General features: G+C 38.4%; 1 long non-coding RNA gene across 1 annotated transcript in view; it reads left to right on the top strand.

Annotated features, from left to right (window-relative positions):
- Window positions 1-26,587, top strand: part of LOC134756805 (uncharacterized) — a 50,483-nt gene extending 23,896 nt beyond the window's left edge. The window contains exon 3 of the long non-coding RNA XR_010130008.1: window positions 25,681-26,587. This is a non-coding gene — a long non-coding RNA (uncharacterized lncRNA). The remainder of the gene's footprint in view (window positions 1-25,680) is intronic.
- The last annotated feature ends 678 nt before the right edge of the window (window positions 26,588-27,265 follow it).

The following is a 27,265-nucleotide window of genomic DNA, read 5'->3' as shown; positions in this document are numbered from 1 at the left end:
AACTTGTCAGAGCCGGAAGCCCCTTGGCAGACACGAGAACTATCTCATCTCTCAGATCTGTGTGGAAAGGGAAATTGATTCACTGTTTTCATCCCTTTTTCTTTTTCTGAGGTTGCTTCTAAGTGCTGGAGGGTGTTGGCTTTTCTATGACTCAGAAGTATAAATCTTTTCCTAAGGTGAAAGATTAATTTTCAGAATGGAGGAAAAAATCCTTCCTAGTTTTATACTTTAAGTATGAGAATTGGTTACACAGGGGCAGTTGATCCAGAATGTTACGTTGAAGCGGGGAGATAGGAGCATGATTGAACTATAAACAAAAAGGGGGTTTCTAAACACCACTCCGCAGGTAAATTCAGCTTTGGAAAGAGCTTTTCAAAATCATGAGGCTATGATATTTCAATTTAGCCTATCATAACAATCATCTGCTTATTTGCTCTGACCAACACATTCATATCCCCTCCTTGTTTTCTGCCTCTCTGAGTCCAGAGAATGAAATTATCTTCATGTGAGCAATAAATTGGAGACTGACAAGTCAAAGACACAAAGGGACATGAAATTCCACCTGTGGGTTAACAATTGGCCTCTCCCAGAGTTTAAACTTTTCCAGATGCAAATTCCAGAGTGGGATGAGATATTCCACAGTCGACATTTGGGACAATAGCACTTGTAGACACTCAGGGAATAAACATTATGTAGTTGATGCAGTCAGGTCTATTTCATTTCAGTAAGGAAGGTGGCCAAGCTTCCATGATGAAGGGTGGTGAAAGTGGGTGTTGTGAAGATTGAAAACTATTCAGTTTTGCTGAAGACAGATTCTGTGTTTTAGATTTCCTGCTGTCTCACTAAGCTTTCCTGAGCTTCCTGGGGTGGGGGGCAGGGCAGAAAGCCTGTCAATAGAAAAGGAGACAGGACTTGGTAAATTTATTTCAAACCCATTGCTTCACTTCTCATAAGCTATTTTCTGCCCCTGTTTTTTAAGATCAAGGTACAGTCGTGCAGGGAATTTGTTCCAAGGCTCTAGAAGATACCAAAATCCTGGGATGCTCAAGTCCCTGGTAGAAAATGGCATAATATTTGCATACAACCTATGTACATCCTCCCACATATTTAAAATCATCTCTAGATTACTAATAATACCTAATACCATGTAAATGCTATGTAAATGGTTGTTGTAGTATATTGTTTTTGATTTGTGTTATTTTTTATTTTCCTTTCCTCCCCACACATATTTCTATGAACAGTTGATTGAATCGGGAGGTGGGGAACCACTGATATTGAGGGCCTTGGGTATATGGTCCTATCCTTTGTTTGTCACTGATTCATTCTTTTGGTTTTGTTTTGTTTTTTTGAGACAGAATCTTGCTATGTTACCCAGGCTGGAGTAGAGTGGTGCAATCATAGCTCGTTACCGCCTTGACCTCCTGGGCTCAAGTGATGGCATCCACCTCAGCCTCCTGAGTAGCTAGCACTATAGCTACCACACCTGGCTAATTAAAAAAAATTTTTTTTTTTTTTGTAGAGATGGGGGTCTTGCTATGTTGCCCAGACTAGTAAAAAACTCCTGGCCTTGAGGGATCCTCCAGCCTCAGTCTCCCACAATGCTAGGATTACAGGTGTGAGTCACAGTGTCTGACCTGATTTCATTCTTAGTGATTGCATGGTGGATATCATGGCTTACAGTGGTTTTCATTTTTTTTGAAGTAGTGGAGCTCTTGCTTCGTAGAAATATAAAAGATAGAAAAGTGAGGATGGAGAGTCTGACGCTCTGTCTTGCCAGTTTCTGCTTTAGGCATCTCCACAGACACCCAAGACTTTATGGGACATAGCTTGAAAGTTACTGTTAAAGTGAAAAAAGGTGTTGAATGTGAGTTTAGGCCTAGAACATAGAGTCTAGTTCTAGTTCTATTATTATTTAGTTTTTGTAACCTTGTGTACATAACAATAGCAATAACGGTAGTAATAGAGTACCCTGTAAATGCTTATGGTTATAAGAAAGGTTGTTATAATTAGTAACTAGATATGGGGTCACAGAACTGGTTTGGTGACTCACCAGCTAAGTGAGCCTGAGCAAGTCATTTATAAGGGAGTTACTTTTTAAATTGTGACATGAGAAGGTTGGGCTTGCTTCCCTCCAATCCGTTCTCCACTCTCTATCCAGAGTGATCTTTCTGAAATGTGAATCTGGTCCATGTCACTCCTTTGCATCCACCTGTTCGTTGGCTCCGCATGATGTCTAGGATAAAGCCTCCCTCTTTAGCATGACATATGGTTGTCCTTGCTCACCTTTCTTGAGTGGCATTTTCTTTACTCTTTCCCTGCCGCCACCATACACACCGTATGCTCAGATGCATACTCACTGAATAATGTGAAGCTGCTGTATGTGTTATGCTCTCTCTCACCTCTACATCTTTGCTCATGCTGTTCCTTATAACTGGAACAGACTTTTTCCTCCGTGTCTTCTTTTCGCCTATCAGTTTCTTTCTCATCCAAACTGGATGTCACCCTCCAGAATGCTTTCTTTGATCCCCCCAAACTGACTTAAATGCTTCCTGTATGTTTCCCTTTAGCCCGTATGTTGTGTTGCATTAATAATTCCTGTCCTGTTCGGGTTTGCCCCAGTTGGCTCTAAGAAACTAGAAACTGTGCTTTAGTCATTGTCATATCCTGAGGCCTTAACACAAGCCACCCTATAATGGATTCACATGTTTGTTAAATGAATTAAAGATTATTTGATTCTTCTCTGAACCTCAGCTTCCTCATTCCTTATATGAAACTAATATGTATCTCCCAGACTGTGATGAGGATTACAGGCACAAGATATGAGAAAAAACTTGCTGACAGAAATCACTATACCTGTATAAGATAGGAGGGGAGGGCTTGCCTGCTTTTTGGTCTGTAGTTTCCTCTATACAAGGGTTTGGTGAACTGTGACCTACAGGCCAAATCTAGACCACCTCCTGTTTTTGTACCACGCATGAGTTAAGTATGGCTTTTAGATTTTTAGGTAGTTGGATACGATCAAATGTACAAATGCAGATTGTATGAAATTCAAATTTCAGTGGCCATAGATTTATTGAGTAATGATTAGTCGTGCTCATTTTTTTGGTTATGGCTACTTTTGTATTACAGTGGCAGAGCTGAGTACCTGTGACAGGCTTTCTTACTCCAAACCGAAACTTCTTCTCTCCCCTCACTGTCCAACCCCTGCTTTGGGCCTTGGTTCTGCTTTGATTTCTAAGCCTTAGGAACACTTGATAATTTCTCATGCACCTAGAAAGAAACAGTAACTTCTTATTTATGCTAAAACAACCATATGGGTATATACACAGAACATAGGATACTTCTCCAAAGATATTTTGTATTTGGGCATGTATAATATGATGAATTTAGGAACAAAATTACTGGGTTCTCCTGCAAACTATCTCATTATGCAGGTTATTTGTTAAAGGAAGGGCTCCTTATGGTTTTCTCTGATGAATATTTGAGTGTGAAATTTGTTCAGATGGGTATGAATTTTTTCTCTGCATAAGGCTTTTTATTTCTTTTTTAAAAAATAATTAATGGAAAGAAACTAAAAGCAAAAGCCGTTCCCATTTTTAAAATGAGGTGTTGAAAGCATTAACATTAGAGTAGATTCAGTTACAGAGTTGGAAGTGAAGAAAGAGAGAAAGAGAGAGAGGGAGTGAGAGAGAGAGAAGCTAAGAAGTGTAATGGTCATCTAATGAGAAGATGGGCCAGCTAGAAATACTGTTAGGAAGCTGTGCGGAGAATACCCCAGGGGTCAGCATAGCTCTGTAAGGGAGAGGCCCAAGGACATTTTTGTGGTAGTTTAATTGCTTCCTGCAGAATCCCTGTAACTGTTTGGCATCTGAACTTCTCCTGTTCTGTCTTTGCTGTCTGTGTGGTATAGCTGGGATTGTACGTGAAAGAAAACTTAATACACCCTATCTACACAGAGGAACATGGTGTCCCATCTCCCAGAAAAGAACCCAATGACCACTTGGACCCTAAGCTGCATTCCTGAGCTTCTCTGAGGATATAGTAAACAAGTTGTCAGGATCCAGAGATTCATGAAGAGAAGCTTCAACATTGTGAAATACTGTTGACATCTTGGTTGCTCCATTTGGCACCAAATCACACTTTGAGAGAGAACAATGATTTTGACAATGTTACAGACTGGTCTAACCACAAAACCCAGCAACTCCTCTCCTCTCCGCCTTCTAAAATTGCTCCAACAAGATTTAAAACCCTAACAAATGCAATATTCTAAAATGATGGAAAACCAAATATTAAGGTCAGAGGGGATGGTATAAAGCACATATGTGAGCTTTCCGTCTGACCAAGTTCATAACACATGTTCTGTGTATAAATCCACAATTTGAACTGATAAACTGAAGTTATGCTACTCTGAGTTGGTTTTGGAAAAATTACATATACTTACATGTATCTGCTACAAAGTATTTAATTTTTTAACTCCTTAATTTGAGGGTTTCTCTTTGATTTTGAGGGTATGCTTAACCCACCTTGAATATTTCTAGTATTCCCCCACCTTTTTTTTTCCTTTTTGCAATGCTTTTAAAAATAAGTTTACATTATATCAACTAGAAACATGTGCTTCAATTTCATCTGCCTTGGTACTTCTCCTTACATAGAACATAGTAAATTTTTGGTGCCAATAAACATTTTCCTTTTAGGGAAAGGGACTAGATTTGTGGTGCAGAATCCCATTAACCTATATTGAAACCAAGTATCTGGGAAATGCTTCTTATGTAGTGCATCTGTTCACTGGAAGAATGTCTTTGTTTTGTGTGTCCAATTACAATTTAGTTCATAATAAAATGATATTTTTCCAGATATCAGCTTTCCAAAACCCATTGTTTTCTTTTTGCTAATGTAAACTAAGTAGATGTAGTTGACTGATTATTAACCAGCAGTTTTCAGATGTTGCTTCTTTTCCCTCCTAAATGAATCACTATCTAAACTAGAAATGGGCAACAATTTTTCTGTTGAAACCCAGAAAACCATAGAGGAAATATCAAATAAGAACACCCCCCTCTGAAAAATCAAGACAATAAAGAAGAAAACTAGAAACTAGTTTATTAATACATTTTTAATGTAAACACACAGAAATATACAAAAAATAGCAAGCATCCATATTTTCAGTTCCCAATATTAAATATTTACCTTGATATATTCTTATGCTTAAAAAAAATACTAGGCTGGGTGCAGTAGCTTACTTCTGTAATCCCAGTGCTTTGGAAGGCTGAAGCAGGAGGATTGCTTGAAGGCCAGGGGTTCTAGACCAGCCTAGGCAACATAGCAAGACCCCATATCTGCAAAATAATCTATTATTTTTGTAGAAACATGTGCTTATTATAACAAATTCAAAAGACAAAAAAATTGCTCTGAATCCTACTGCTTAGAAAAAATTCACTGTTACCATGAGAGGAACATGATTTTAGAGTCCATCTTTTTATGCATATATGCTGTTTGACTCCTCCAAACCTCAAGTTGAAATTTGGTCCCTGGTGTTGGAGGTGGTGCTTAATGGGAGGTCTTTGGGTCTTGGGGACAGATCCCTCATAAATAGATTAGTGCCCTTCCTGGGAGAGTGAGAGAGTTCTCACTCTGTTAGTTCCTACAAGAGCTGGTTGTTAAAAAGAGCCTGGCTCCTCCCCCCATGCTCTCTTGCTTCCTCCCTCACCATGTCATCTCTGCAAAATTACAATGGTTCCCCTTCATCTTCCACCATGAGTGGAAGCAGCCTGAGGCCTTTACTAGAAGCAGATGCTGGTGCCATTCTTCTTGTATACTTTGTAGAACCCTGAGCTAAATAAACCTGTGTTCTTTAAAAATTACCCAGTGTCTTTATATAAAGATATATATATATAAAGGTATTCCTTTATAGCAACACAAAACATTCTAACATATAACACACACACACACACACAGGCTAATTAGAAACGCTTTTATTAAGATGGAGACATTACAGAAGGCACTTTAATGCAAAAAGTATAATTTTACTTAAATTTAATAGAAGAAGAAACTGAGAGAATTGTTGAGCTCTAAATAAATATTTCCTTAGAATAGACAAGATTGGCCAGATGCAGTGGCTCACGCCTGTAATCCCAGCACTTTGGGAGGCCGAAGCAGGTGGATCAGGAGGTCGAGACCAATCTGGCCAACATGGTAAAACCCCATCTCTACTAAAAATACAAAAAAAATTAGCCGGGGGTGGTGGCACGAGCCTGTAGTCCCAGCTACTTGGGAGGCTGACGCAGGAGGATTGCTTGAACCTGGGAGGCAGAGGTTGCCTTGAGCCTAGATCATGTCACTGCACTCCAGCCTGGGTGACAGAGCAAGACTCGGTCTCAAAGGAAAAAAAAAAAAAAGAAAAGCTCTATTATTTCTTGAAAGTTTTCTTTCAGATTAAAAAAGAAATTTAAAAAACAATAATAATTCTTCAGCTACACATTCAATCTTAGCATTCTCAAACTTTCTCCCACTGCTTCCCAAATTTTGTTAATATTTTTATATCATCTAAAAATGTAACTTTTATGTTGTTTTCTGTAACCAAAATTCTCTTAGTTTGATTAGTTCAGTATTTAGCTCAATACATAAATGGATTGGATGCCTATCAGCTTTTTAAAACTTGGATGATTTTACTAATGTTCTCTCTATTTTGATTCATATTTTAATATTTTTCCCCAAGAGACGCTTATGAATGTTGTATTTCCTAAATTCTGTCATGTTTGAGAAAGTCTGCCTATTGTTCTCCTCTAGTCAAATGGCATTCTGGCTGGGTACGATGTTCTTGGATCATACCTTCTTTGCTTCAGAACATTGTAAGCATTACTCGCTTGTCTTTGGCATTTACTGTCATTATGAGGAAGCCTGATTTTTTTCCCAGTGTACATGATTTTCTTTTCTGGCTTATCACTTGAAGAATTATTTCTTTATCTTTGAATTTTAATAATGTTAACTTAGCTATGCTCAGAGTGGAGTGTTCTGTATCAAACTGTTCTGGAAACTACAGGAAAAAACAGCTGCATATGCAGGTGTTATTTTTTATTTATTTATTTTTTGATTTGCTCTGTCATCAGGCTGGAGTGCAGTGGCGCGATCTTGGTCCACTGAAACCTCCGCCTCCTGGGTTCAAGCAATTCTCCAGCTGCAGCCTCCTGAGTAGCTGGGACTACAGGCGCACGCCACCACGCCCAGCTAATTTTTGTATTTTTAGTAGAGATGGGGTTTAATCATGTTGGCCAGGATGGTCTCGATCTCTTGACCTCATGATCTGCCTACCTTGGCCTCCCAAAGTGCTGGGATTACAGGTGTGAGCCACCGCGCCTGGCCTTAAGTGTTATTTTTAACTCTTTGCTTCAGGAAAGGTCTCTTGCACTATGTGTTTGCCTTTATTTCTGTTTATTTGTTGGGTTTGTTACCTTGAGGACACCAATTGTCCTTGTTTTAGATCACATTTTTCTCTCTACCATATCTATTACATCATTCCTAAATGCTTTGATCTCTTTTTAAATGTTATTCACCATGATTAGTTCAAGTCTTCCTGCTATGTCGGTAATTGTATTTACAGCAATAGCAACTGTGTTTCATATTGTTTCTAAAATATTAATTACTTTCATATGAGGTTGTTTGGGACCCCAATTGCTTCCTCGGGTGTGCAATCACTTTTTACATCTTGGTAGGTTGTTGTTATCATCAGGCCTTTGAGTCTTTGTTTTTTTTTTTGTTTTGTTTTGTTTGCTTTTGATATTTTAATTCTTTTTTAAAAAATACTTTAAGTTCTAGGGTATGTTTGATACATAGGTATCAAACATGCAGGTTTGATACCTAGGTATACATGTGCCATGTTGGTTTGCTGCACCCATCAACTTGTTATTTACATTAGGTATTTCTCCTAATGCTATCCCTCCCCCAGCCCCCTACCCCCAACAGGTCCCAGTGTGCGATGTTCCCCACCCTGTGTCCAAGTGTTCTCATTGTTCAGTTCCCACCTAAGAGTGAGAACATGTGGTGTTTGGTTTTCTGTCTTTGTGATAGTTTGCTGAGAATGGTGGTTTCCAGCTTCACCTATGTCCCTGCAAAAGACATGAGCTCATCCTTTTTTATGGTTGCATAGTATTCCATGGTGTATATGTGCCATATTTTCTTAATCCAGTCTATCATTGCTGGATATTTGGATTGGTTCCAAGTCTTTGCTGTTGTGAATAGTGCCACAATAAACATACATGTGCATGTGTCTTTATAGTAGTATGATTTACAATCCTCTGGGTATATACCCAGTCATGGGATTGCTAGGCCAAATGATATTTCTAGTTCTAGATATTGAGGAATCGCCACACTATCTTCCACAATGGTTGAACTAATTTATACTCCCACCAACAGTGTAAAAGCATTCCTATTTCTCCACATCCTCTGAAGCATCTGTTGTTTGCTGATTTTTTAATGATCGCCATTCTAACTGGCGTGAGATGGTATCTCATTGTGGTTTTGATTTGCATTTCTCTGATGACCACTGATAATGAGCATTTTTTCATGTGTCTGTTGGCTGCATAGATGTCTTCTTTTGAGAGCGTCTGTTCATATCCTTTGCCCACTTTTTGTTGGAGTTGTTTTTTCTTGTAAATTTGTTTGAGTTCACTGTAGATTCTGGATATTAGCCCTTCGTCAGATGGGTAGATTGTAAAAATTTTCTCCCATTCTGTAGGTTGCCTGTTCACTCTGATGGTAGTTTCTTTTGCTATGCAGAAGCTTTTTAGTCTCATTAGATCCCATTTGTCAATTTTGTCTTTTGTTGCCATTGCTTTTGGTGTTTTAGTCATGAAGTCCTTGCCCATGCCTATGTCCTGAATGTATCTCCTAGGTTTTCTTCTAGGGTGGTTTTAGGTCTAACATTTAAGTCTTTAATCCATCTTGAATTAATTCTAGTATAAGGTGTAAGGAAGGGATCCAGTTTCAACTTTCTACATATGGCTAGCCAGTTTTCCCAGCACCATTTGTTAAACAGGGAACCCTTTCCCCATTGCTTGTTTTTGTCAAAGATCATCTGTAGATGTGTGGTGTTATTTCTGAGGGCTCTGTTCTGTTCCATGGGTCTACATATCTGTTTTGGTAGCAGTACCATGCTGTTTTGGTTACTGTAGCCTTGTAGTATAGTTTGAAGTCAGGTAGCATGATGCCTCCAGCTTTGTTCTTTTGGCTTAGGATTGTCTTGGCAATGCAGGCTCTTTTTTGGTTTTATGTGAACTTTACAGTAGTTTTTTCCAATTCTGTGAAGAAAGGCATTGGTAGCTTGATGGGGATGACATTGAATCTATAAATTACCTTGGGCAGTATGGCCATTTTCACTATATTGATTCTTCCTATCCATGAGCATGGAATGTTCTTTCATTTGTTTGTGTCCTCTTTTATTTCGTTGAGCGGTGGTTTGTAGTTCTTGAAGAGGTCCTTCACATCCCTTATAAGTTGGATTCCTAGGTATTTTATTCTCTTTGTAGCAATTGTGAATGAGAGTTCACTCATGATTTGGCTCTCTGCTTGTCTGTTATTGGTGTATAGGAATGCTTGTGATTTTTGCACATTGATTTTGTATCCGGAGACTTCGCTGAAGTTGCTTATCAGCTTAAGGAGATTTTGGGCTGAGATGATGGGGTTTTTAAAATATACAATCATGTCATCTGCAAACAGGGACAATTTGACTTCCTCTTTTCCTAATTGAATACCCTTTATTTCTTTCTCTTGCCTGATTGCCGTGGCCAGAACTTCCAACACTATGTTGAATATGAGTGGTGAGAGAGGGCATCCTTGTCTTGTGCCAGTTTTCAAAGGGAATGCTTCCAGTTTTTGTCCATTCAGTATAATATTGGCTGGGTGTTTGTCATAAATAGCTCTTGTTATTTTGAGAAATGTTCCATCAATACCTAGTTTATTGAGAGTTTTTAGCATGAAGATCTGTTGAATTTTGTTGAAGGCCTTTTCTGCATCTATTGAGATAATCATATGGTTTTTGTCGTTGGTTCTGTTTATGTGATGGATTACATTTATTGATTTGCGTATGTTGAACCAGCCTTGCATCCCAGGGATGAAGCCGACTTCATCGTGGTGGATAAGCTTTTTGATCTGCTGCTGAATTTGGTTTGCCAGTATTTTATTGAGGATTTTTGCATTGATGTTCATCAGGGATATTGGTCTAAAATTCTCTTTTTTTGTTGTGTCTCTGCCAGGCTTTGGTATCAGGATGATGCTGGCCTCATAAAATGAGTTAGGGAGGATTCCCTCTTTTTCTGTTGATTGGAATAGTTTCAGAAGGAATGGTACCAACTCTTCTTTGTACCTCTGGTAGAATTCAGCTCTGAATCCATCTGGTCCTGGACTTTTTTTGGTTGGTAGGCTATAATTATTGCCTCAATTTCAGATCCTGTTATTGGTCTATCCAGAGATTCAACTGCTTCCTGGTTTAGTCTTGGGAGGGTATAAGTGTCCAGGAATTTATCCATTTCTTCTAAATTTTCTAGTTTATTTGCATAGAGGTGATTATAGTATTCTCTGATGGTAGTTTGTATTTCTGTGGGATCGGTGGTGATATCCCTTTTATCATTTTTTATTGCATCTATTTGATTCTTCTGTCTTTTATTCTTTATTATTCGTGCTAGCAGTCTATTAATTTTGTTGATCTTTTCAAAAAACCAGCTCCTGGATTCACTGATTTTTTTGAAGGGTTTTTTGTGTCTCTATCTGTTTCAGTTCTGCTCTGATCTTAGTTATTTCTTGCTTTCTGGTAGCTTTTGAATTTGTTTGCTTTTGCTTCTCTAGTTCTTTTAATTGTGATGTTAGGGTGTTGATTTTAGATCTTTCCTGCTTTCTCTTGTGGGCATTTAGTGTATAAATTTCCCTCTACACATTGCTTTAAATATGTCCCAGATTCTGGTATGTTGTGTTTTTGTTCTCATTGGTTTCAGAGAACATCTTTATTTCTGCCTTCATTTCGTTATTTACCCAGTAGTCATTCAGGAGCAGGTTGTTCAGTTTCCATGTAGTTGTGCAGTTTTGAGTGAGTTTCTTAATCCTGAGTTCTAATTTGATTGCAGTGTGGTCTGAGAGACAGTTTGTTGTGATTTCTGTTCTTTCACATTTGCCGAGGAGTGTTTTACTTCCAATTATGTGGTCGATTTTAGAATAAGTGTGATGTGGTGCTGAGAAGAATGTATATTCTGTTGATTTGGGGTGGAGAGTTCTGTAGATGTCTATTAGGTCTGCTTGGTGCAGAGCTGAGTTCAGTTCCTGGATATCCTTGTTAACCTTCGGCCTCATTGATCTGTCTAATATTGACAGTGGGGTGTTGAAGTCTCCCATTATTATTGTGTGGGAGTCTAAGTCTCTTTGTAGGTCTCTAAGGACTTGCTTTATGAATCTGGGTGCTCCTGTATTGGGTGCATATATATTTAGGATAGTTAGCTCTTCTTGTTGAATTGATCCCTTTACCATTATGTAATGGCCTTCTTTGTCTCTTTTGATCTTTGTTGGTTTAAAGTCTGTTTTATCAGAGACTAGGATTGCAACCCCTGCTTTTTTTTTTTTTTGCTTTCCATTTGCTTGGTAGATCTTCCTCCATCCCTTTATTTTGAGCCTATATGCGTCTCTGCACATGAGATCGGTCTCCTGAATACAGCATACTGATGTGTCTTGACTCTTTATCCAATTTGCCAGTCTGTGTCTTTAACTGGGGCATTTTTCCCATTTACATTTAAGGTTAATATTGTTATGTGTGAATTTGATCCTGTCATTATGATGTTTGCTGGTTATTTTGCCCATTAATTGATGCAGTTTCTTTATAGCATTGATGGTCTTTACAATTTGGTATGTTTTTGCAGTGGCTGGTACCGGTTGTTCCTTTCCATGTTTAGTGCTTCCTTCAGGAGCTCTTGTAAGGCAAGCCTGGTGGTGACAAAATCTCTCAGCATTTGCTTGTCTGTAAAGGATTTTATTTCTCCTTCACTTATGAAGCTTAGTTTGGCTGGATATGAAATTCTGGGTTGAAAAGTCTTTTCTTTAAGAACGTTGAATATTGGCCTCCACTCTATTTTGGCTTGTAGGGTTTCTGCTGAGAGGTCTGCTGTTAGTCTGATGGGCTCCCTTTGTGGGTAACCCGACCTTTCTCTCTGGCTGCCCTTAACATTTTTTCCTTCATTTCAACTTTGGTGAATCTGACAATTATGTGTCTTGGGGTTGCTCTTCTCGAGGAGTATCTTTGTGGCGTTCTCTGTATTTCCTGAATTTGAATGTTGGCCTGCCTTGCTAGATTGGGGAAGTTCTCCTGTTTAATAACCCGCAGAGTTTTCCAACTTGGTTCCATTCTCCCCATCACTTTCAGGTACACCAGTCAAACGTAGATTTGGTCTTTTCACATAGTCCCATATTTCTTGGAGGCTTTGTTCATTTCTTTTTGCTCTTTTTTCTCTAACCTTGTCTTCTCACTTCATTTCGTTAATTTGATCTTCAGTCACAGATACCCTTTCTTCCACTTGATCGAATCGGCTTTTGAAGCTTGTGCATGCGTCACAAAGTTCTCGTGCCATGGTTTTCAGCTCCATCAGGTCATTTAAGGTCTCCTCTACACTGTTTATTCTAGTTAGCAATTCGTATAACCTTTTTTCAGGTTTTTAGCTTCCTTGCGATGGGTTCAAACCTGCTCCTTTAGCTCAGAGTAGTTTGTTATTACCGACCTTCTGAGGCCTACTTAGGTGAACTCATCAAAGTAATTCTCCATCCAGCTTTGTTCCATTGCTGGCAAGGAGCTGCGATCCTTTGCAGGAGAAGAGGTGCTCTAGGTTTTAGAATTTTCAGCTTTTCTGCTCTGGTTTCTCTCCATCTTTGTGGTTTTATCTACCTTTGGTCTTTGATGTTGGGGACCTACAGTTCAGGTTTTGGTGTGGATGTCCTTTTTGTTGATGTTGATGCTATACTTTTCTGTTTGTTAGTTTTCCTTCTAACAGTCAGGTCCCTCAGCTGCAGGTCTGTTGGAATTTGCTAGAGGTCCACTCCAGACCCTGTTTGCCTGGGTATCACCAGTGGAGGCTGCAGAACAGAAAATATTGCTGGCCTGATCCTTCCTCTGGAAGCTTCATCCCAGAGGGGCACCCGCCTATATGAGGTATCTCTTGGGCCCTACTGGGAAGTGTCTCCCAGTTAGGCTACACGGGAGTCAGGGACCCACTTGAGGAGGCAGTTTGTCCATTCTCAGAGCTCAAACACCATCCTGGGAGAACCACCGCAGTCTTCAGAGCTGTCAGACAGGGGCATTTAAGTCTGTAGAAGTTGTCTGCTGCCTTTTGTTCAGCTATGCCCTGACCACAGAGGTGGAGTCTATAGAGGTATTAGGCCTTGCTGAGATGCGGTGGGCTCCACCCAGTTCGAGCTTCCTGGCTGCTTTGTTTACCTACTCAAGCCTCAGCAATGGCAGACGTCCCTCCCCCAGCCAGGCTGCCACCTCGCAGTTCAATCTCAGACTGCTGTGCTAGCAGTGGGGAAGGCTCCGTGGGCGTGGAACCTGCTGAGCGAGGGACAGGAGAGAATCTCCTTGTCTGCCGGTTGCTAAGACCTTTGGAAAAGTGCAGTATTTGGGTGAGAGTGTCCCATTTTTCCGGGTACAGTCTGTCACGTCTTCCCTTGGCTAGGAAAGGGAAATCCCCTGACCCCTTACACTTTCCGGGTGAGGCAACGCCCCACTCTGCTTCAGCTCACCCTCCTTGGGCTGCACCCACCTTCCAACCAGTCTCAATGAGATGAACCAGGTACCTCAGTTGGAAATGCAGAAATCACCCGTCTTCTGCGTCAATCATGCTGAGAGCTGCAGACCAGAGCTGTTCCTATTTGGCCATCTTGGAACCGGTCTGAGTCTGTTTTAGCCAGATCAAGTACTTGGTAAGTTATTCTATAGTGTGAAGCAGTTTTCCTCTGGGTACTTGGTGTTTTATTATTATTTAGTTCTTTGTCCTTCCTTTTCTCTCTTTCTTCCTTATCACATAAAATGTATATAATTGCCTGCCATATCAATACTTTTTTTTTAAAAGTTTGGGTGGTTCTGTCTAGGCATTCTGTTTGCTCTGATGTACAGAGGGTTATTTCTTGATTTTTTAAAACATTATATATGACAATTTTGTTTGCTCCTCAGAGCTGTAGGTTGGTGCCTGAGTATCCTTGTGTTCTACTCATTCTTTTACACACCAAGAGAATAGCAACAGAAGGAGAAAGCTCAGCTGTGTTAGGTTATTTCCAGTGTTTGTTAAAGAATTGAGCCCTGCTCATTTTCTGGAACTTTGTTGATGGTCCTGTGTCAAGACCTACTTGAGGGATATTTTCCTTTCTTGTGGAAATGTAGCCTTGGCTCCTTAGACCATACACCTGTGGAGATTTCTTTTCTGTAGGGTCAGTCCCTATTTCATTCTTTTTTCCCCACCAGTATCTTCTCCCCCAGTTCCTCATTTGGAAAGGAAAAAGATAATGACTCAGTTAATTTCTTTTGAGGTTTCAGTTCTTCGGTTCAGAAGTACAACTTCCGGGGGTTTGGGCACAAGTGAAAGCAAGGCTGTGCACCCTCTCTGTTTCATTTCACAGTCTTCAGTATCTTTCCTTATTTTCCAGTTTTTGGAGTTTATGCATTAAGCAACCCCCCTTTTCTTGTTTTGTGGCTGCTAGTGACTTCTCCTGTAGCTTTTAGGTTTTATAATTTTTAAAAATTCCCCTCTCTTCCATGTTGTTAGATACTGGAAAGGGAAATACTGTGACTCAGTTTTAATCTGCAATCTTAAAGTGAAGGCAGGATATGCCAAACATTATATTCAAGAAATACAACAGATAATTTAGTTGTAAATTCCATATCATAACCAGTTCAAAGGGAGGGAGTTGGAAGGAGAAATATGATGAGAATTTGAGAGACTATAATTAAAAAATCAAGAGAATAAAAGAATAACAGAGAAGAGAGTGAAATAATTTAAAAAGAGGAAAATTCAGTTGGTTCTGATGATGCTTTGGTTGGTAATATCATCTTTTTAGACTGAGGGCATTGGTGTTGGTAATGAATTATCACTGTGCTTTGAAAATCTGGTAGGCTTTTCAACTTTTGAAAAACGATCCTTCCTGTTCTGGGAAATAATTTGGTTGTTTTTATTCTAAAACTTTAAAGTTTATGTTTGAAATAAAGTCTTATTTTTCTGTGTAACCTTGAAATCTTTACAGATGTTTGAAGCAATGACTTGGATTTTAAAATTTATTTTGTAATCTTAGATTCGTTGACCGATGTGCCAACTATTCTAAAAGTTCCTGCTGTCCTGTATCACAGACTGTAGCATTAGCGAGTACTAAGAAAGCAGTGAACAGCTAAACATTGGGAGGGAGGAAATGGTTAGGGTGGTAATGGAATCAGAATCAGGGAGAGAAGTGGGACCGGATACTGGGTGCAGGCAAAAGGTGAGGTTGGGGACCCAAATGGCTTGAAAACATCTACTAAGGGATTTTATGGAAACTGCACAAACAAAAAAGGCAAGTGTCTAGGTAAAAGTCAGCAGCCAGTAGAGCCACAGAGAACAAGAAAAATGTGGACTGAAAATCCGTGCCTATTAAGGAAGGGGTGAAACCTGAGATGGCTTGTTTTCTGTCAACTTTATTGTATCTTAACTATGGGAAGTATCAGCTGTGAGATAGAAAACTTGCAATAATAAGATATGATACTTCTGGCTGTGTGGATAGAGACAGAGAAACAGAGAGGGAAAGAGAGAGAAAGAGAATGCACATCTTATTCCTTTGATGTCACCAAACTGTCTGACATATTTCCCTTCTCTGACATGGTAGGTGTGTCTCAAAATTACATTCATTTTGAATCAGCATTTATGAATATTTGATTTTTAAAATTTTCTTTTTGAATTTAGTGTTTGAGATTGAATTTAAAGCTATATTGAGGTAAAACTTCCAAACAACCAATAAACTTTACTCATTTAAAAAATGCAATTTGATGAGTTTTGACAAATGTGTATTCCTGTGAAACCAACACAATCAAGATACCATATGTTGCCATCAAGACATGGAACATTTCTACCTGCTTTGTAACTTATTTCTTTTTCTACATCCTTCTCAATGTATTTTTTAACTACTCCTAATATTGTGGTAACAAGATATGCCTGGGATTTGAAAAAAATGGAAAAACATGTTTGGCAATTTAAACATATTAATCACAGTTGTTTTCATGTTTGTGCCTGATAATTTTAATATCTGAATTAGTTTTGTCTTTTTCCCTCTGGTTTTTCAGACACTAGTCTGATATTATGGTTTGTTTTGTAAATTTTGATTGAGTCCAGACATTATATGTGAGAAAATTAAAGTGACAAGTTGAAAGTGGAGGCTCACAATAAGGTTTCCTTCCTCCAGTGAGGGTTTAGAACAGAAAGTGATCAACTTAATCCAGTTTGGCACCATTCTGATTTGAAGCAAGGTTTTGGTATTACTAAGGGCCAGTCTATTTCTAGTTTCACCTTTATTCCTAAGGTGAAGCCCTTCAGAGGTCTTTTCTGAAAGCTGGGTTTATTGATTTATCCAGGATCTTCCATCCTGGTGAGCTCTGAAGTTCTATTATTTGTCTCCCATTCTTTTGAAATTCTGAAAGTGCTATTTATCTTCTCAATGTCTCTACCAATGCTTATGAAATGACAAATGCCTTGGGTGAAAAGTATCACTGATTGTCTGGTTCACCTCAATATTCTTCTCTTCTTTTTAAAATCTTGGCCCTTCAAGTCCTGGCTGCCTTGGTAGCTCTCTGATTACTTCAAATACACACACACACACTTGAACTGTTTTCTTTTTTTGTATTTTCTTAATATGTGCTTCATTATTTCATTATCAATCCAGTTATCCAAACTAGGAATCTGGGTGTCATCTTTCATTCCTCCTTCATTGTCTGTATACAAGTAATCACCAAATTCAATTTTACCATCTAAATATTTCTCTAATCTCTCCCCTCCCCTATATCTCTACTACTAGGTTACTATTTCAATTTGGAACTCAAAATTTACTTTCTTTGAGAAACAATGTTCTAAACAGTCGGTAAATTCTCAGGCAAGTCTCCAAAAGTCATTACCTATTTGAAATGCTATCACCCCATGAGCCATAAACTCTCCCAACTCCAAGTTCTGAGGGCTCTTGATCTCTGAGTCTCATATCTTTTCTAAGTCTAGAACTCTAAGATCCAGCGCAAACGTAAATCCCATGAGCCAGCTGGATGAATGAATAAAGGGCAAGAAAGGGATAAGAACTTAATGTAAACACCGGTAATATGAAGGAAAATCTGGCTGAGGAAGGGCAAAATAAAGCATGAGTACTCTAGCTTTCAGAAAGGGTTCTTGGCTAGGGTTGTCAGATAAAATACATGTAACATTTGGGACATACTTATAATAAAAATTATTCATTATTTATATGAAATGCAAATTTAACTGGGCATTCTTAATTCTGTTTGCTAGATCTGTCAATCCTATACTAAGCTGAAAAAGCAGGATTAAGAAACTAAAGTGTGTAGAGAGTATATAGATAAGAACATAGATATAGATAGATAGTTGGCAAGTGAAGAATTTTTTTAATGCAGGAGCTTTATAGACTAACATGGTGCACAGATATGACCAAAACTGAGTCTTCAGTTGCCACATTGTAATATTGAATGTATGGGGGCATCTTGGCATTTCTAAGAAATAATGCTGCAGGTGACATCAGCAAGATGGTAGAATGGGCATAGTCAATGGATGAGTAGTCAACCTTCATCCCTCCCACAGAAACACTAATTTTGCCAATCACCCACAGGCGAGAGAACCTTTGTGGGAGCGCAGAAGTCCAGCAGAGAGACCCTAGCACTTTATTTGGACCAAAAAATAAATAATAAATAAATAAATCCAAGACTAGATGCATTAAAGAAGGTAAGAACAGTTTTACTTTACCTGTGTCACCCCTCCCCCAGTGTGGCACAGATCAGTGCCAAGAGAGACCGCTTCAGCCCAGTTTCTTCCACAGGGGAAAATGAGAACAGTGAGTGCCTAATTTCCTCAGCTGTAGGATGCTGTAGAAGAGACCCACTTCTGCCTCACCCAGTTGAGAACCCTGAGGGAATCAGTATGGCTGAATAATCTGGGGGTAGCTAGGAGCAGGGAAAAGGGGCAGCACTCACAGCAACCTGAGTATGGAATTCAGCAAAGAGCCACAGTTTCTATTAACTACCTCCCAAATTCCATCAAGAGGGCCAGCCACAAACTCCATAGGATGCATAATCTGCAGATCCCCTGACTAGCCCATGTGTGCTTCCAACCTTCTGCATGCCCTTCCCCCGTGTAGCTGGCACCCTGAATGCACCCCCATGGATAGCTTGTACAAGCTTCTGCAGATTGTGCCTGAGAACATGAAGATAACTAACTTGATTCAGGATTAGAAGGAGGTGACTAATCTTGAATTTTTCAAGGCACTTCCTAGGGAAGATAAACAAGAGGCTTACATTGCACCTGGCCTGACTTTTGCAAGATCAAGAGAAGGAATATGCTGTAATTTGAATGAAAATTTAAAATTTAAAATTTATGTTGAAGCTGAATCCTCAATGCAATAGTACTAAGAAGTCTAACCTTTGGGAGGTGATTAAGTCATGATGACTCTTCTCACTTGAATGGGATGAGCACTCATAAAAGAGGTCAAGGTTTATGGGAGTTCTCTTTTGCCCTTCCATCCCTTCTGCCAGGGTAGACTTCTCCTATGGAGAATGCAGCAAGAAAATACCATCTTGAAGCAGAGAGCAGCTCTCATCAGGCATCAGTCCTTCTGGAGCCTTGATCTTGGACCTCCCAGCTCCAAAATAATAAGTAATAAATTGTTATTGCTTATAAATTACACAGTCTCAGGTATTTTGTTACAGCACCACAGAATAAGACAACATATTAATATAATCTTGACACTTGTCTACCCCACTCAAGAGGGAACAAGGGAAGTGGAGCATATGCATCTGTAGAAAAGTTCTGAGAGACCACCAGAATCCCTATTTAAGCTGACTAATGAAAGTCTTTCTCTTTTGAAAATAGTCAGTAAAGACTGGAAGAGGTAACTACTTTTTCAAATGCGAAGATAGTAGTGAAAGACTTCAAAGAATGCAAAAAATCAAGGACACATGACTTCACTAAAGGAATACGATAATATATCAGTAACCATCCCAAAGAAATGGAGATCTATAAATTGCCTGATGAAGGATTCAAAATAATTGTTCTAAGGAACCCCAGCAAACTACAAGAGAAAACAGACAACTCAGTGAACTCAGAAAAAATACATGAACAAAATTAGAAGTTCAATAAAGTGATAGAAATTATAAAAAAGATACAAGCAGAAATTCTGGAACTGAATAATATAATTAAATGAAAAATTCAATAGAGAGCTTCAGCCGCAGACTTAAGCAGAAGAAAAAATCTGTGAGCACAGACAGATTAGATAAAATGATCCAGTTAAAGGAGAAAAAATAACAATAAAGAGTGAAGCCGATTAGATTTATCGGACTTCATCAAATAAATGAATTAATATATACATTATGAAAGAGAGATAGAAAAAAGGGACAAAAGCTTACTTAAAGAAAAAATGGCTGAAAAATTCCCAAATCTTGAGAGGGATATGAACATCTTGGTTCATGAAGCTCAAAAATCCACAGACAGGAAAACCCAAAGAAGATTATAATGAGACACATCACATTATAACAAAATTATCAAAAGTCAAAGCCAGAATTTTGAAAGCAGCAAGAGAGAAGCAGATTGCAACATTCAAGGGAACCTCCACAAGGCTATGAGTAGATATCTCAGCAGAAACCCTGCAGGCCAGGAGAGAGTAGGATGAAATATTCAAAATGCTAAAGGTGGAAAAAAAAAAAAACCCCTGCCAATCAAGAATACTATACCTGGCAAACCTGTCCTTCAGAACTGAAGGAGAGATAGACTTTCCCAGGCAAACAAAAGCTGGGCTTCCTCAGCTTTGCTACTACACTCGCCTCACAAGAAATGCGAAAAGGAGTTAAGTTTAAAGAAAAGGATGCTAACTAGTAACACAAAAACATAGAAGTGTTCATATGTTTACTCACTGGTTAAAGTAAATTGATAGTCAAATTTAGAATGCTGTAAGATTGTAATGGTGGTATATAAATCACTTTTCTAGTATAAAAGAAGACGAAGTATTACAAATTCAGTTGACCTATTGTCCGAAGAAATTGCTCTATAAAGAGGAAGTGCCTCCTTATATTCAAACAAAATAAAACAAAAGCTTAGACAACAGTTCAGAAATATAGTCTGATAGAACAGAAAGTCTTAGACAGGGAGGCCTGGTTCTGTCTTTTTCCCCTGCTAGATACTGTTTTCCTATATTGGATGAGTTCTTTAACTTTCCTTGTCTGTTTTCCCATGCATAAAAGAAAGGAAAAGATTCAGAAGATGGGTGCATTCTGGGGTCTTGTTAAAATGCAGGCTCTGACTCAGAAGGTCTAGGGTGGGTCCCAGATTCTACATTGCCAATAAACTCCCAGGTGATGCTGGTCCATACTTAGGTTAATACTACTACATATTAATCCCATTCCTAAAGGAGATTGATCATACACAAATCATGGCATCAATAATCCTGGCTGATAAAAAATTCTGGACAAAGAAGAGTTGTATTCATTCAATAAAGGCAATATTACAAAATGCAGTTGACCTTTGGAGAATGCAGAGGTTAAGGGCACTAACTCTTCCCCCATGTTGTCAAAAATTTGCATATAATTTTTGACTCCCCCAAAACTTAACTACTAATAGCCTACTGTTGACTGAAAGCTTTAATGATAAACAATTGATTAACACATATTTTATATTTTATGTGTATTATATACTAGAAAAAAGAAAATGTTAATAAGAAAATCATAAGAAAGAGAAACTATATTTACTATTCATTAAGTAAAAGTGTGTCAGCATAAATGTCTTTTCATCCTTGTTGTCTTCATGTTGAGTAGCCTAAGGAGGAGGAGGGAGAAGAGAGGTTGGTCTTGGTGTCTTAGAGGTGGGAGAGGAGAAAAAGGTGGAAGAGGCAGGCACACTTGGTGTTATTTTATTGAAAAAAATCCTCATTTAAGTAGACCTATGCAGTTCAAATTTGTGTTGTTCAAGGGGCAATTTTAACTATATAACTATAATAGGTTAACAGATACACAATATAAAAAGATGGAAATTTTGACATCACTAACATAAAATAGGTGGGGTGGAGAAGTAAAAGTGTAGAGCTTTTGAATGCATTTGGAGTTTAAATTATCAGCTTAAAATAGACTTAAAACTATAAGATGTTTTATGTAAGCTTCATGGTGACCGCCCCCCCTCCCCACACACACACAGGCTCTAATATATACACAAAAGACAGAGAAAAAGGAATTAAAGCATACCTCTACAAAATATAATCAAAACAAAAAGGAAGAAAGCAAGAGAAGAAATAATTGAAGGAAAACAAAGAAATAATTAACTAAATGGCATTAGTCTATCAATAATTAGTCTATCAATAATTATTTTAAGTATAAACAAATTAAATTCTCCAGTCAAAAGACATAGAGTGGCTACACAGATTTTTTTTAAAAAAATCCAAGAATATGCTACCTACAAGCAACTCACTTTAGCTTTAAGAACACACAGGCTGAAAATGAAGGAATGAAAAAGGTATTTCATGCAGAAGACAGCAGGGATGACTGTACTTATATTAGTCAAAGTAGACTTAAATCATAACTGTCGCAAGAGACAAAGGTTATTATTTAATATATAGTGATCAAAGGGTCAAGTTATAAAGAGACTATAACAATTGTAAATATATATGCACCCAACATCAGAGCATGTTCTAAGTATATAAAGTAAGCATTAACAGAACTGAAAGGTGATGTAGACAGCAATGTAATAACAGCGATTTCAATACTCCATTTTCAACAACTTCCAACACTTATCAAGACTGAATCATTAAGAAATAGAAATAGAAATAGAAAATCTGAACAGGCCAATAATGAGCAAGGATATTGAATCAGTAATTTAAAAAAAGTCTCCCAACAAAGGAAAGCACAGGACCAGATGGTTTCACAGATGAATTCTACCAAACATTTAAAGAAGAATTAAAACTAAGCCTTCTCAAACTCTTCACAAAATTGAAGAGGAGGAAACACTTCCAAACTCATTTTATAAGGCCAGCATTACTCTGATACCAAAGCCAGAAAAGGATGCTACAAGAGAAGAAAATTACAGGCCAATATCCCTGACGAACATAGATTCAAAAAGTCTCAACAAAATATGAGCAAACCAATTCAGCAGCATATTAAAAAAGCATACATACCATGATCAAGTGAGATTTATTCCTGGAATGCAAGGTTGGTCCAACATACAAAAATCAATCAATGTAATATAACACATTAACAGAATGAAGAATAAAAATCATATGATCATCTCAATAAATGCAGAAAAAGCATTTGACAAAATTCAACATCCTTTCATGATAAAAACCCAACAAATGAGGTATAGAAGTAATGTACTTCAGCATAATAAAGGCCACATATGACAAGCCCACAGCTAAAATAATATGGATTAAAATCAATATGGATGAAAGACTTAAATATAAGACCTGAAACCATGAAACTATTAGAAGAAAATATAGGACCAAAGCTTCTTGACATTGGTCTGGGCAATAATTTTTTTTATATGACCCCAAATGCACAGGCAACAAAAGCAAAAATAGACAAGTGGGATTGCATCAAACTAAAAAGCTTCTGCGCAGCAAAGGAAACAATCAACAGAGTGAAGAGACAATCTATGCAATGGTAGAAAACATTTGCAAACCACATATCTGGTAAAGCCTTAATATTCAAAATATATAAGAAACACAAACAATAGTAAAAAAAAAAACCCTAGATAACTTGGTTTTAAAAATGGGCAAAAGACCTTTATAGACATTTCTCATTCAAAGACAAGCCAAGAGATGGAAACAACCTATGTGTATGTCAATGGATAAATTGATAAAGTATGCTGTGTGTATATAAATATATATCCCATACTTTATATGGTGTGTGTGTGTATATATACACACATACATATATATATAGACACATATATAAAATGGAATATTATTCAACCTTTAAAAAGAAGGAAATCCTGCCATTTGCTAAAACATGGATGAATCTGTAGGATATTATGCTAAGTGAAATAAGCCAGACACAGAAGGACAAATGCTGTATGATCTCACTTATATGTGGAATTTTTAAAAGTTGAACTAAGAAAAGCAGAGAGTAGAATGGTGGTTCCCAGGGTGTAAGGACAATGGCTGCATTGCAGTCAAGTATAGGCCGAGGTACACATCTGGCACAGCATGACACAGTGGGATTGGAGTGCAGACATGCAACCCCATGCGTTATATAATCATAGCTATGTAGCCATAACATGGGAAGGTTCATCACCTGGCTCTGAGCCACTGTTGTCTGAGAGGTGCCTAAATGCAGCACCAACAGTGTCAGCGAGCTGCTGAATAAAGCCATGTCTCACCTACCTGTGGTCTCTTGAGTGTTCTTTCAGCTACCTGCCACCCCAGCGACTCCCCTCGGACCTCACCTTGGACTGGAACCTAATACAGGGGCTTTGGGGATGGTGGTAGGGAGATGCTAGTCAAAGGGTACAGAGTTTCAGTTTTGCAGGATGAATAAGTTCTGGAGATGCGATGTGCAGCATGGTGACTATAGTTAATGGTGCATTGTATACTTGAAATTTTCTAAGAGAATAGATCTTAAGTGTTCTCACTAAAAAAATGAAAAGGTAACTACATGAGGTGATAGACAAATTAGTTTGATTGTGGTAATTATTTCACAATATATACATATATCAAAACATCATGATGAACACATTAACTATATATAATTTTTTTTGCCAATTATACCTCAATAAAGCTGAGGGGAAAAAAGGATAAGCTGCCATCTATTAAATTTTCTCCCAAGCAATCGGTTGCAGGTTTGTGCTAGGAAAATACGTCACTGTGAGTTCAAAAATCATGCAAGTGAATTGAACTCTGCTAGCATAATGTGATGAGTAAAATCCATTTTATTGTATTAAGAAACATTTGCGAAGGTGAATGAATGAATAACTTGGAGTAGGTTTTCCCTAGCAAAAGAAACTATCACCTGAATTGTTCTCTTAGTGTTGTCCATGTCTGTTTTTGTAACAGAGAGCTGGTCAAACAGCTGAGTGATGTCTGAAAGTGTTATCTCTCACCTCAGCTTTATGGACAGCAGAATTAATACAGGAACTCAGAGGGGAAGTGATCAGACCTTACAGTGAGAGCAAAGCAATGTCTTGAAAGATGCTTCTGCCACTGTCAAGGGCTGTAGAATCTTTTAAAGGCTCCAGCCTTAATTTATGAGTGAGTGCAAATCAGATATTATTTTTAAGTGTCCTGTCAAGAAAACTTGCCAGGAATTCCTTCATAAAATAGAGAATCCTCTTGTAAAGCAAACCACTCCAAATTTGGGAGAAGGCAATGCCAGAGAATTTCAACAGTCTGCCAAAATCAAGTTATTATCTGAATAACTTGGCCCTTTAGTGAGAAGACTAACTTGTTTTTAAAAAAATCTGTAGCCCTAATTAGAAACATTTACTAGAAGTCAGCTGGTCTCATAGCAGCAGCTAATTTCTGGCCTGGGCTAACTTTGTCATCACGCTTTAGGGAGGATAACTGAAGATCCCTGAGGATCCTGGAAATTGATCATCAGCAAACTGGTGGCTTCTAAAAGTGAAAAGAGTTGAGAGCAGTGATCTTCAAATGGTTGCTGTACGTTACAATCACTTGTAAAATCTTTTAAAACATGACGTACAGGGACTTTTAAGGGTCATACCAATTAAAACAATATCTGAGGCTAGGACCCCAGGCAGCAGATCTGAAAATCCCCCATGTGATTCCAGTGTGCAGCCAAAATTGAGAACCACTGGCTTTAAGCAGAGCAGGGATTCTCATCCTAGCTACATGTTAGCATCACCTGGAGAAAATTCAAAGAACTACTGATGATCAGGATTCACTGAGAACAATGCAGGTAGAGTGTGCAAAGGCTCAGGAGGTGTTCAACTGATGGCTTAGTGAGCATAGGCAGTAGTTCTCAAAATGTGGTTCCAGAACCAGCAGCATCAGCATCAGCTGGGACCTTGTTGGCAATGCAAATTCTCAGACCCCGACCCTACACCTACTGAACCAGAATCTCCAGGGATGGGGCCCCAGTTTCTGCATTTTAACAAGCCTTTCAGGGGATTCTGATACAGGCTGAAGTTACATAACCACTAGGATAGTGAATAAGAACATGTCCCTGGAACTAGACTGCCTGGGTTCAAATCTTGCCTCTGTTACTTGCAGAGTAACATGGGCTACTAACCTTTTCTGGGCCTCAATGTCTCCTTCTGCCAAATGGGGATAATAATGGTTGTCTCCACAGAAGGTTGTTAAAAGGGGCAAAAGAGTGACATGTGAACAGGGCCTGGTATATGGGAAACACTAATAGTGCTTGTTAAATAAACATGTTGATGTGCTCTCGTTCTAAAGAGACGTGCGTCTTGGATGATATTCAGTAGGTGTTATTTTGTACTGCAGCAGATACTTGAAGAAGCGTCTTTTTTGTGATCTCCTGGCTGGTACCCTGAAGTCCTGTTATGCCAATGGACCAGCAACCCTCGCAGGTAGGAATTACTGCTAGAAAGACTATCCTCTCTGCAGGCAAATTTCTGGAAGGATACTATTTTATGGGGAAAAATGTGAACAACTGTAGGTAATTTCACAGTCTGTAGGGCTTGTCTCCTATTTGTAATTTCTTACATGTTTACTCATGGTGGAAATGTGGAGGTGGCTAAGTCAGGTCATAGGAAAAAGCAGGCCAGCTGTGTTTCAGTGGCTTTCAGAGAAGGTGGCGGGAAATAGTCTCTTCTCAGCAGCAGCTGAATCCCAGTGTTAGCAGATGGAGCCTTGTTTCTTGAAAGTACATTCCCAGGGATTCCCTTGAAGAATGTGAGAGATCAGCTGGAATGAAACTGGATGTTTTAGGGTCCTGAGGGAAATGTAAATCCAGCAGCTTATTCTCAAGATGTGGCTCCAGAACCAGCAGCATTGATTCTTTTAAAGAGTTGAGAGTGCATTTTAGCTGTGATATCTTTGTACTCTTAAGAAAACTTGACCAAGAGCATTCAGTTGTCTTCCAGAAGGCTCCCTTGAGGACTGGGACTCTTCCTGGATGCACCCAATTAATCTATTGAAACAATGACTCATGATGGCAGCCCCTCACCTGACAAACTGGATTTTCCCCAGAGATCATTTGTATTGTTTTTCCTGAATCTTACTTGTGTTTCCCTATTAGCAATGTTACGTATTTCTATATCGCAAATCCTAAGTGCCACCTGTAGAACCTAACCTCCATTTATAGCATGGAACATGCAGCCCATCACGTATCCTTGCCCTGGCCTTCAGCCTCTGAATATTTTAATAAAAATCACTCTTTCCTCCTTAAGGACCATGTTCTTTAAAAGCTTAACACACAGTTCTTAATAATTGGTTGCTTTACTTGATGTTTCTCTGTTTATCTTGGCTGCCCAGAAGCTCAGACTTAAATATAAGAGTCTACTTACAGTAACAACCTTGTTGCAGATATAATTAATTCTCCCTAACTTTTATGTGGTTTCCGTTGTCTTTATTTATTATCTTTATTTAAACCTTTAAAAGAGTATAGGATATCAATTTATGAAAAGAAAAATATTTTTTTAGTTCAATTGAAATCCCTGTTTTGTACCACACTATATTTAATGCCCCATATAGTTCTAAAACTCTGCATGATTTAAAGCAGGGGTTCTTATTCTGGCATGTGTGTGTGTGTGTGTGTGTCTGTATGTACATACCTCAAGGGAGTCTATAATTTATATATATAATTTATATGTATATATACACACATATATGCACACACACAGACACACACACACATATATACTTTATATGTAACATATATTAAATATTATATATGTATATACATACTACACATATATATACACATAGTGTTTGTGTGTGTGTGTGTGTGCACTTTTGGAGAGAGAGCATCTCTAACTTTCTTTAGTTTATACAAAGAATTTATGACCCTTCTCTTGCCCCACCCCCAGACCCAAAGTTAAAAATTACTGGTTTAAAGGGACCTGGA

This window comes from Gorilla gorilla, chromosome 12 (genome assembly GCF_029281585.2).
Source record: "Gorilla gorilla gorilla isolate KB3781 chromosome 12, NHGRI_mGorGor1-v2.1_pri, whole genome shotgun sequence".
Classification (NCBI taxonomy): Eukaryota; Metazoa; Chordata; class Mammalia; order Primates; family Hominidae; genus Gorilla; species Gorilla gorilla.
The sequence above is the reverse complement of the archived record's forward strand: the minus strand, read 5'-3'. Positions and strand labels throughout refer to the sequence as shown.